The sequence below is a fragment of the Biomphalaria glabrata genome, chromosome 13 (genome assembly GCF_947242115.1).
Source record: "Biomphalaria glabrata chromosome 13, xgBioGlab47.1, whole genome shotgun sequence".
Taxonomy (NCBI): Eukaryota; Metazoa; Mollusca; class Gastropoda; family Planorbidae; genus Biomphalaria; species Biomphalaria glabrata.
The window spans coordinates 30,302,040-30,314,425 of record NC_074723.1 but is presented as its reverse complement, the minus strand read 5'-3'; the positions used below and the strand labels follow the sequence as shown (position 1 = coordinate 30,314,425).

Below are 12,386 nucleotides of genomic sequence, written 5' to 3'. Positions count from 1 at the left end.
TCTTCGCTTCACAAGGAATAGTCGCAAATTTAAAAAAATAAAATACACGTTCTGTTTTAAAACTAAATGTCCAAACTTTCAAATGTCTAGGAAGTAGGCCTACAATTAATTTAAAAAATGAGCTACTAACAGAAATAAAGGAAATAATAGCAGGAGGCAACAGAGCATTTTATAGCACCCACCATTTACTTAAGAGCAAAAAAATATTAAGGAAAACCAAGAAAATGATATAAAAACCCTAATAAGACCAGCAGCAATGTATGCAAGTGAGACCTGGACATTGACAAAGACAACCGAAAATCTACTAAATACTTGGTAAGGAAAAATTCTTAGGAAAATCTATGGAGCTATACAAGATGAAACAGGGCGGAGGACACGCACTAACTATGAGATATATCAATAGTATGAAGACCCAGCGATGGTGACCGAAATAAAGAAGAACAGACGACGTTGGGCAGGTCACCTTGATAGAATGTCAGAAAACAGAGGAGCGAAAATTGTATACAGGCAAAAACCAAAAGGCAGGCGACCCAAAGGCAGACCCCGAATGCGATGGATAAATGATGCGGAGGAAGAACAACAGCTTGGGGTTAAGGAGTGGTGACGAAAGGCCCAGGAGAGATCTGAATGGAGGGATGTGTTGAAGCAAACCAGAGCCCTCCATGGGCTGTAGCGCCACTGGGATGGATGGATGGATTGATGAATGGATGTCTTCAAACCAAACTTATATATCTCTTGAGAAGAAAAACATTTATTTCTATATCACATTATATCGTTTTTCATATTTCTACATCATCCATTGTTTCATTGCCTAGACTTGCTTCACATTTGTATGAATTAGTTTTCTTTATATTAGACTGCCGTCCCAGGCTTAGTGAACACAGAAGTGACATAGAGACATTAGATAACTCTACAATCTTCCATGTCCATAGACTCTTCGCTAGCAGAGTGGTTACCGCGTTGGCTTGAGAAGCCTAATAATGCTTTAGCCCACAAGATCTAATTCAGGTCGTTTACCTTTAAAAAAAATACATTTAAAAAGCGATCAACTAGATACCACGTACTTTCTACTCCTACCTCTTTCCAAATGGTCCAGACAAATTCTTTTTCCTCGTTCACATTTTTATGTTAAAGCGTTCAGATGACTAGACCAATACATGAGATGAACTGCGCAGTGGTTTCCAAATCAGGGAGCTCTCCATATAGTTTTCTTTCTATTGGGGTGTTTTGGGGCCAGTGTCTTTTAGGGGCCTCTTGGTAAAGAGAGCAGTTTTGGAGGACATGGTCAGCATTATCTGGTGGAACTCCACATGGGTAGATTTCCAGACAAATTATAGAATCATAGCGTATTGAGAAAGCTAAAAGCATGAAATTAGTAAAAAAAAATATATTACTAATCTTACACTAGTCAAAGTTTCAACTTGATCTGAGAATGGCTGTAGGAGAAATAACGTGTACACACTTTGTACATAAAACACTGAACCATCTTCAAATACAAAAACAAAATTTAATAAAATACTCTGAAAGACACAAAGATAAAGGCACACTCCTCGTCCCATATGCTAGGACAAATTTGTACAAATACTCCTTCTTCCCTAGTGCTATTAGAGCATGGAATGGGTTGCCTGAGCTAGCCAGGAAAACCAGTGACTTAGCAGAATTTAAGTCATTGGTTAATATGCATGACTAAATGTATGACACGTAGGACGTAATCATCTTCTTTTTTGAAGTAACGTCTGTATTATATAAGTTATATAGTCAGTTGATATAAGCTTTGTAAAAAGATATCGAGTTTTGTTCGGGACCTCACAAGTGATCGTCACACTCACCATTGCTGGTTCTAATGACGTCTGGTTGAGAACCACAGGTTTATGGAGATTTCAGGGGGGGGGGAAGCATTGAAAGGAAGAATAACCAATAATTTTAAAAAATTACATTTACAGTTCAAATAATGAAGTCAACAAAACATCCACGTTTTATTAGTCATAGAAAAAAAAAGGAGATAAAACCCTGTTGTTGTTTTTTTACCCAGGATATTCGTTATTAGCATGACCAGACACTCTAATGAGCCATGCTTTTACCATTTCTAATGGTCCACCCAGTTAGTCAATCTGTCATGAATGCTCCACTCTACAGGTCACATAAGTCAGACGATATACACACCTGCATGATTTACATTTACCACCTACGAGAAATCAAACAAGTGTTTGCTAGATTTTTTTTTTTTTGATTTTTTGAGGTCTGCGTAACAAAGAATGAACTGTAACATGTTACAATTTTAAAACCTTGGTCTCTTCTTTAGATTTATCAGCACAGCGTATTGGGTACAGTTTAAATCTAAAATTAGAAATGTAAATTGTTCTAATTAAAACGTAATATCTTTGTTTAGAAAAATGATTAGCCTACTGTTTATCTGCGAGCGCTTTATTTTTCTCTCCAAAACAGCAAAGAAAATCATAACTCTTTTAAATAAAACGTAATATCTTTGTTTAGAAAAATGATTAGCCTACTGTTTATGTGCGAGCGCTTTATTTCTTCTCTCCAAAACAGCAAAGGAAATCATAACTCTTTATGGAGCTGTACTTGGCGTGGCCAGTCAATTTATTTAATATCTGAAATAAAACTAATTAAGGTCGAGTTTTTTTTTTTTTATTGTACAATCTGGGGGCAGTCAGGACCAGTAGCTCGTTGCCACATCAAAAGTCTGTCCTCAGATTTCGACGTTACAGGTCGATTTTGTGGAAATATTTGGCTGGCGATTTAAAAAAAAAAAAAAGCTACGCTTTAAACGCCAAGAGAAGTTCAAATTGCAGGTCCCGGGGCTTATTTTCTTTTACAAACCTTATATTATTTGTCTGATTAAAAATAATTTAGTGCACGTTATTTCTCTGACATAGATTCTCTGATCAAGTTGAAACTTTGCACAATTATTTATTGCCATAGTCAAGATATAAATCAATTTAAAAAAAGATTAGCCAATTAATTACTAGTAAATATTTTTTTATAGTAAAAAGGGACATTAATCTTTCATTTTTACATATCTGACTAAATATGTAGGGTTTGGTTTCCTTTTAAATAATTGTAGGTACACATTATTTCTCCCACACTCATTCTCCGATCAAACAATTGTGTATTGTACCTAACAATGCATGAATCCATTTACAAAATTAACCAATTAGTCAATTAATGTCCTTAAAAAAATACGTCAAATCAAATCATTAAATAAGAACAATCTGGTATAAACTTTGTCACATGTAAATTATGAATGAGTCTGGTGTGAATGCACACTTTGGTTTCTTATAGTTATAATGTTTTTTGTTTGGTGTAATGCACAAATTGTAAGACATATTTCCATACGGACAGTAAAGATTATTATTATTATTATTATTATTGAATATGGCAAATTAAAGTCTACCTTAGTGAGAGATTTAGTTCTGCCTGGCCGTGGACTGTCGTATGGATCTATCGATGGTCCCGGGTTCAAACTCTGCCCGCTCCCATCCCCCGTCGTCCTGCGGGAGGTTTGTACAATGAAGTAAACTATCTCCAACTCTGAAGGAACATCCGAAACATGTCAAACAAAACAAACATTCTACTTAAATAAGCTCATTTATTTTTGTTGTATCTTCACTATAATTGTATGTTTTTCTCTGGAGATGTGTTTCGTATTAACCAAATTATATTTTATAAAAACTCAACTGACTCCCTTCCCATGAGTCCAATAAATTATATTCTATAAGTCGACAGACATTTTATTCTCCTAGTAAACGCATCTCCAAGGAAGATAACCAAAGAAAATTATAAGGTATTCGAGTTTTTTCCAGTACTCTCCCTTGAGAGTCTCTTTATTCCCTCCCCCTTTATTTTATTTTTATTTCCGCACGATAACTTGATCTATATTTAAAGATCCATACCATAATTATAATGATAGAAACAGTGATTGGAGTATTTAGAGCTATATTTAGATATAGATCTAGATCTAAGTAGGTTTATATAGTCTAGTATTACTAGACAATAGCCATCTACATCTATAAACGATTCTAGATTAAATATATAGGCCTATCTATTAATTAGTCAATTAGAATAAAATATCTGTAATTGTCTAGTAGTGTTGTGCGTCGCACTTGGAACACTAAGGCCAGCCGGCGCCTTCGACGGAGGTCACGGGCCAGCAGAAGCTCCCTTTCACCAGCCTGAATTGGGGGATTGCGGGTTCCCCTTTCCCGCCACCATGTCCGACCGGAGGGGGGGGGGGTGAGACTCGGGGTTAAACTTTGAGTTATGTTTATGCGTTCACTTCCAATGGACACGGACACTCCGGACTCGCGGGCTAGAGACGCGGCTGGAGGCCGTAACACTGCGTTACCCCTTCGTATTCGTATAGGCCTACTGTAGGCCTACCAGGGTAACCGTGCGGGGTACGCCATTGATGTAACGGCCCCTTGATGTTTTACATCCCCGCACAGTGCAATGGCGATGCTCTCGCACCCCCTTAGGCACTCCCCTCAATTGCCTCATACACCCGGGCCGTTTCCACCCGGGCGCCATGAAGAGGCAGGGCATTTAACCGGCGCCTTGGACATTGTCACGGAGGTCACGATTTAACCCGTGAGAATAATATATATATCTTAATCTAAAATTCTAGGCCTATATATTGACTAGATTGTCTAGATCTAGACTATATATATATAATTTTATATTAGGCTAATCATTGTGGACTATGGGCTCTATATTCTATATAGGCCTATAAAGATCTATATATCAAGAATCAATATCAAAATTATTTTAGATCGGATCATAGTAGTTAAATCGTATTTCAAGTTTAGATTATAGATTGTTGAGTGGATCTAGACTAGTGCCTATATTTTAGAGCTAGAATATAGGGAATATATAGATCAAGATCTATCTCCCTTATTCTAAATCTAGGCCTACATAGATTGTCATGCATTCATAGATCTAGTCTAGTAGTAGTAGTAGGCTAATAGGCCTACTAATCTAGTTAGATCTGTAGTGTATTCTAGTTTAGTAGGTATAATTAATTAAATAAGACCTCTATAATATAGCTAGGTCTAGAATCTAGATCTAGACTAGGTAATAAAACAATCTATCTAGATCTAGACTAGATAATTATAGGTATGTCATGGATTTTTTTTTAATAGATGCTATCATCTAGCAGCTAGATAAAGTCTAGAGTTAGAGTCTATTAAAACTATTATAGTCTATAGATCTTGACCTATATAGAATTAGAATTAGACTAATTAGATCTATACTATAGAGAGATAGACTCTATGACTATCTTGTAGAAGTCTAGATTAGGTAAGCCTATATTTTATATCTAGGCACACGCCTAACTACTATCATAACTATCTTAATCTAGATTCTAGATCTGGACTAAGTCTAAACACTAATAGTTAGACTATAAGTTATTGTCTGTTGTTGGTGTTATATAGTCAATAGTTATATTTCTATAGGCCTATAATTATGAAAATTCGTTTAATAGACGTAGATTTAATCTAGGTTTAGAGCTACAAGACCAGATCTAGTCTTGTTCTTATGTTTTCATATAGTTGATGTTCTTGATATATAATATACATCTATCTAGAATCTAGATCTAGACTAGTCTAGACCTAGATCTAGTACTGGAAGTAGGTATAGATCAGTACGCTCTGAAATACGCTATAAATAGCTGTAGTTCTGTTCACCCTGTACTAGTTTTTATGCCGTGTTTCAAATTGCTGAGTTGTTGTAAGGTAGCGTGGCCGAGCGGTCTAAGGCGCTGGTTTTAGGCACCAGTCTCTTCGGAGGCGTGGGTTCGAATCCCACCGCTGCCATGATTTTTTATATTTTTTTTTGTTTTTTTTTAAATAAAAAAAAAACAAACTTGATTGCCTCACATAACATATTTTTCAATCAATCATAGCTTATGCTACTATCACAGTACTTTTCTTCGTGGAGGAGTGGAGCGTCGTTGGATGTAAGGCTTTTCACCCAACATACTGGGATCTACATTCATGTTTAATTACAAAGGAAAAAATTTTTAATAATATGTCCATACCATAGACATTAATAAATATAGACTGCTTGAAGGAAGTAACTTCATGTAACTTGAAAACATGTATATCTATTGCATTCGGATTTCCGAATTATGAAAAATTGCATGATCTTCATTCTTAGAGATTAAGCAAAACTACACTGCCTCCTTATTTACAATATATATATAGTAGATTCTTATATTAGGCACACCGTATTCGGGAACTAGGTCAAATTTTTATTTTATTTTTTTATTTGGTGACGGTTTAACTTACAAAAAAACTGAAAGCAGATTCTTATTCTGCAACTAAAGGACTATAAAAATAGCTGTGTTTCTTTGAATTACCACTCATAGTCAAGATTTTATTTTAAAATAAATCAGGTCACTTCATGCTCCTATAATAAACGCAGTTTTTGTGCTTTCTCCTTCAGCACACATCGAGCACCGTTAAGAAACACCACTATGTTATTGCTAATAAATTATATCTGTGTTAATTAAAAATTATTTAGATTGTATTAAAAGAAGTAGATTCACTTCTGCAATATGTATTTATAGTATATTGCCTCTCTCTCTCTCTCTCTCTATATATATATATATATATATATGCCTACCTATATAATCTATGTGTAGAAACAGAAATAAATCTATATAATTATAGATCTATAAATTAATTATTATAATGTAACAAACATGATATTTTCAACTAGGCTACATGTATTCACTTCTCTTTCTTTTAATTCCCATCCAAGGACCCTCTTCTTTTCATAATTTGGATGTTCGTTTTGTTACATCCCCTCCCTCCCATAGATGCTTATAATTCTTTTCATGACTCTCTCCCCCTTCCCTCCACTGCCTGTATGATAGGTTGTGACACTACACGCTTAGTGTATACCTCTCCTCACCACCAGCGCTCGCCTGGCGTGATCACCTGCAGTGGGCATGGTCTCTGGCTTCAAATTAGCAGCCCGCACTTTTTCTTTCATTCATAAATTATATATTCTAGATATCTCGATCTAGGTCACATTTATTTATTGAAAAAAATCATAGATTTATTAATCCCAATAATATTTCTTATTACGATTTTGCCTTGTGCACTATAGGAGAATGTGTTTAATTCATTATTATTCATTGAAACACCTCCTTTTTTAATTTTATTTAACAGCTAACAGTATGAATGTGATTGGAATGTCTTTCTAAAGATGTTTGGAAGCTTATTTTGATAGATCCACCAGCCTACGATCAAACAGGCTCATAATATAGCCTTCATCCCTTATCTGCGTATGAATTGCCGGGGGAGGTTTAAACAATAGCTTTACATACTTGGTTACCGAGAATCTAAAAAACTGCCATCTGCTTTGGAAAAGCGGAACAAAAATACAGGAACTTATCTTAAATTGGACATGCACTGTCCCGAAACATCGTTTTTAGCTCCAAACATAAAAACAAATTAATTATAAACAAAAAAAGCGACGTGTTTCTAAAAGGAGAATTTGATGAGCTGTGCCGAATATAAGAAGCTACTACATGGATAAAAAAAAAACACTAGTGAAAATATTGTAATACTTATATAGGTTATGGCTGAAATAGATATGAATACTTAACTTTTATACTGCTCATAAATGCTGTATAATAAAGTACACAAAATTGCAAGTCACAAATTTTCGTTTCATAAAACTCTTTAATCGACCAGTGTATATTTATTTATGTCTATGGTCCATACAAATCCGAAACATTTGTGAAAATTATTTTTTTTCCTCTTTTGTTTTTTTGAAACGATTGTTGTGTCGCTGTACATCGATTCAATCTTTCCTTTTAACTCTTTCTCTCCTAACTGACGATACCAACGTTGATTCCACCAGAATGTGGTAAATAATTACGGAGAGAAAGAGTTAACGAAACCCTGATTGGGAGTATAATAGATCAATCTGTTGACTTTATCTTCATCAGGTGACCCTCAGTAAAAAAAAAACAACAAAAAAACTCTCTAGTTTTTAAAGGCTTCTCAGCTCTTTCTTGTCCTCTCAGCTTCATTTAGTTCAGCGATTCTCAAACTGTCGTTCGCGGACTCCCATGGGTCCACGATTTGATCGTGGGATGTCCTTGAAAGATGAAAAATACACACAATTAAAATTATTCGTTTAAAAGCCAGTTTATCTGATCGGATAGTTTTAATAATAATCTGGCTCCTCACTACTGATTAATATCTCTGTTATATTACGTAGTATTCAATGCCGACCTAAACTGTCTTAAACCATATTCATTCTTCACCTCGATATACTCATGATTGGGTGTGGAACTCTTTTGTGTGTGTACAACGTCAGATTTCAAACACAGATGATTCCATGTCAACACAAGACCAGCTTATTGAGGAACAAAAGCCAGTATTTAAACAAGGATAGTGCAAATGCTGGTTTAAAAAATATATACATTTATTTCTGCATTAGTGGGATGCGTGGCAGAGAGGCTAAGTACGCTAGAATCTGGCTTGGTAATGAAGGGGGCGGTTCGACACCCGACTCGAGCAGAGTTGTGTTTAATGAGCGCCTAAAGGCAGCACGGATAAACCTTCTCCCAGATACCCCCTTCCCACACCCGCCCACAAATGAGATTGGACCACAGCGCTCTGAGCATGCTATAAGCATGAAAGTAGCGCTATGTAAATGCTATAATCATTGTATTACAAAAAAAAATTGTTGACAGTTTTCGATATTTTTGTTTCGTAGAGTGTGGGTTCAGTGCCACTACGAAAGTCATCACTATTAAAAAGAAACCGACTAGAAGTTTGTGCTAGTTTAGATTTGTTGTTGCTACTTACAAACATCGAGCCATACATACATACACTCATATCGTTAACCTTATCGAAGTCATTAATTTGTTAACATTTTATTTGAAACAAAAGTTATAATTTTAATAAACACTCCTTTAACATTTTCAATTTATATACTATGCATTTATGTAGCTTTATTCACTTAGGGGTCCGTGGGCAAGTTTTGATTATCTAAAAGGGTTCCCTGGTTAAAAGCGTTTAAGAACCTCTGATCTAGTACACTGCGTCGCCATGTTCCTTTTCAGGGTTTGTGAAAATGTCATTACCTGTACAGTTTCTTAGTGATGTTTTGTGATTTTGTTTTCTTTATGGTTTCTGTAAGTTTTTTTTCCCTCCATGAACAGGTTGTTAGCTTACATGTATTGCACAAATCTTATTTTCCTAGCAAGGGAGGAAATTCATGTTATTTTCGGTATACCACTGTTTAATACAGAGTTGTCTTTCTTGCTATAGCATGTAGAAGTTAAAAATAAAAACTGGTAACAAAACAGTCTCGTATGGAACTATTCACTATCATTATTTCTTCTGGCTTTTATACCTCTCTTGTAGAAAGACATGAACATTTTCTGGGGTTTCGCCCAATTACTTAAACAACTGGAGAAGGGCTTTGTGACTTTGCAATAGAAAAAAAATGGAAATAAAACATCTAAGAGAACATAGGGTATACGGAAACGGTATGAATATTGTTATGACTTTGCCATGCGCACCGCCATCCAAGATAGTGCAGAAAGAAGGTGCGCACTATCAGTGACCAGACAAGTCGGATGTTGACATTTGAGACTAACGATTTCCGCCCAAGTCTAGAGCCAATATGGAGATGCTGTGCTCAAGGCAGATGTCCTTTGTGTTTGTCATGTCTCAGTGTAAATAAACGTCAATGTCCTCGTTGAGTTGCCTCACTTAAGTTATTACAATATGAAAGGGAAAAAAAAGTTCTATAAAAAATGGATTTAAATTAAGTGGTGCCTTTGGTCCAGCTCAAGTGCTATACATTTCTTTTTCTAGAAAAAAAAAAGGGGGGGGGCGTCATTTTTAAAATTTCGCACTCAGGCGGCCACAACCCTCGTTGCGGCCCTGGATGCAGGGGATTACGTTGTTGCATCTGAGGGGTAGCTTATAGATCGGTTTCCGCTAACCCTAACCTTGCTACGCTGTGCATGTTTTAATTGACAAAATAAAGGCCGCAGGATACACAATTGAGACCAAAGGAAAATCCACTATCGAGGACATATACTGCACTTCTCAGTTCTCAATATTATTACTTATTATTACTTTTGGAGTTCATACATTTAAATTTATGCAAATTGTAAAAAAAACCAATAAATATCAAAAATACTAAATGTATAATAATCAAAGTAAATTAACTACTATATATCATAGTTTGGATTATCTTCATCTAGATTCTAGAAGTAGTTAAAAAAATACTATTGTAAAAGTGTTTCCCCCCCCCCCCCCGACTGACCATTTTTTCCACGTGAGAACTTTCTGAATTTTCTTTATGCTTGGAGGCGAAACGGTGTGTTGATGTGTTATGTAGCGCCAGTTATGATTGATGATTTTTCGACTGACTTCTTGAATCTGTTTTTTTTTTGTGTGTGTGAATAGGGATTGTACATTTTATTAGGAGAACTGTGAAATTATTTCTTACTAGTCGACCAGCGAGACGCCGCTAATTTGCAGGGCCGGCTTAGGTCACTGCAACCTATGCGACCGCAGTGGGCCCCGTACTTTCATAGGACCCGCTCTAATTCAATGTGTATAAATTATTAAATTAAACCATTTTATAACTTAAAACATATTTTCCGCGCCCACCTGTCGATTTACCAGGAGCTCCTGGAAATCTCCCGAAATTGCAAAATATACGAAAAAGTCCATAACATATACGGACATATATAGACAAAATTTGTCATTTTGGGGTGTTATTCAATATGGAATCCTACGCGCGATAAATAAAAACGGCATTATGCATTAGCCGTAATTGTGGAATCTGGTGAAAGAAGCTTCTCGCGCCTCAAACTAATGAAGAATTACTTGAGGTCAACAATTCTCAAAGATAGATTGAAACATTTGGTAATTCATGCTATTGAGCGTGATCTATGTAGGAAACATAATTATTATGATATACTGTATGACTTTGCTACACGCAAGGCTCGTAAAGTAATTCTGTACGTAGAATAAATAAAATGCATAAACGAATTTATTTTCTAATACAAACTCTTAAATTTCACTTTTTGTCCGCTTCCCTACCCAAACTTGGCCCCGCAATGGTTAAGTCCGGTGCTGCTATTTAGTGTTTGTAAAATGTTTGCTTGTAAAATGTTTTACATCTTACAGATGTTCATTCAGAGTTGACGATAGTTTACTTCCTAGTCCAAACCTCCCGCAGGACGAAGGGGGATGGGAGCGGGCAGGATTTGACAGTCCAGTGCGCAGCCATCCTTATCGACGTGTGAATACCCACTTGTTCCCCCCATCTCTTGTTTTTTCTTGGGGTGACTATCCGCAGAAATAAGAAAGTGATCTTTCCTTTACTTCTTCTTCTCGTCCAAAAAGTACTAAATATATTGAATGGCTCTCCTGAAAGATTTGCTAGAAGATGTTTAGCCATTTGTTCGATAGACATTGTGTAGGTCAGTGATGCCCAAAGTACGGCCTGCGGGCCAGATCCGGCCCGTGACGTGAGTCCATCCGGCCCGCCGAAATGTCGGCACAAGGTGTAGAAAATCCCCCCTTTTTCCAAAAAAAAAAATTGTAAAAATGTATCTTTACTTACGTTAGGGGCTTAGGGCCCTCAATTTTTCATCTTTTCTTTCTTTTTAGCTTTATCTCTTTATTTTTTTCTTTTGATCTTTTTCTCTCTTTTTTCTTTTATGTTTTTTTCTTTATTTTTTTTCTTTTGATCTTTTTCTCTCTTTTTTCTTTTATGTTTTTTCTTTATTTTTCTCTTTTTTATCTTTCTCGCTTGAATTTTATTTCTTTATCTTGATCTCGCTTTATATTTATAGTCTTAGCTTTTTATCCATCCTGTTCTACTTTGTTACTATTAGGTTCAGTTTGAACATATCGCATCCACCTACACCAGTGATGCCCAACCTAATTCGACCCGCGGGTCATTTTTATTTCCGACACTCGTGTCGCGGGCCACATGAAAAAAAAAGTAGGCCTAAAAAAACGATATTAACTTAAAACCCGTAGATCCTGTGCTTCATTAATTAATGGGATATTTGAAATGTATCTTTTTTTCCCCGCGTCAGAAGATGGCTTTATTTCTCTACTTAAAATATCAACAAGATATGGCTTCATTCCTCTACTTAGAATATGAGCAACATTGTAGCTAGCTTTACATCCGAGTCATTTTCCTGTCTTTTTGGTAAATATTCCCATCGATCCTCCAATTTCTAGGCTTAGTTTAACAATCTTTTATTCGCGGCTAAAACCAAGAATGCCGTCATATTTGTTTCATAATCTGGTTTATATGTTGTTGTTTTATTTTAAATAGCTACACATTCTTTATGAAACAAGTGTGTT

General features: G+C 35.8%; 1 non-coding gene across 1 annotated transcript; it reads left to right on the top strand.

Annotated features, from left to right (window-relative positions):
* The first annotated feature begins 5,749 nt into the window (after positions 1–5,749).
* Positions 5,750–5,831, top strand: Trnal-uag (transfer RNA leucine (anticodon UAG)). Its single transcript has one exon. It is a non-coding gene; the product is annotated as a tRNA-Leu (tRNA).
* The last annotated feature ends 6,555 nt before the right edge of the window (positions 5,832–12,386 follow it).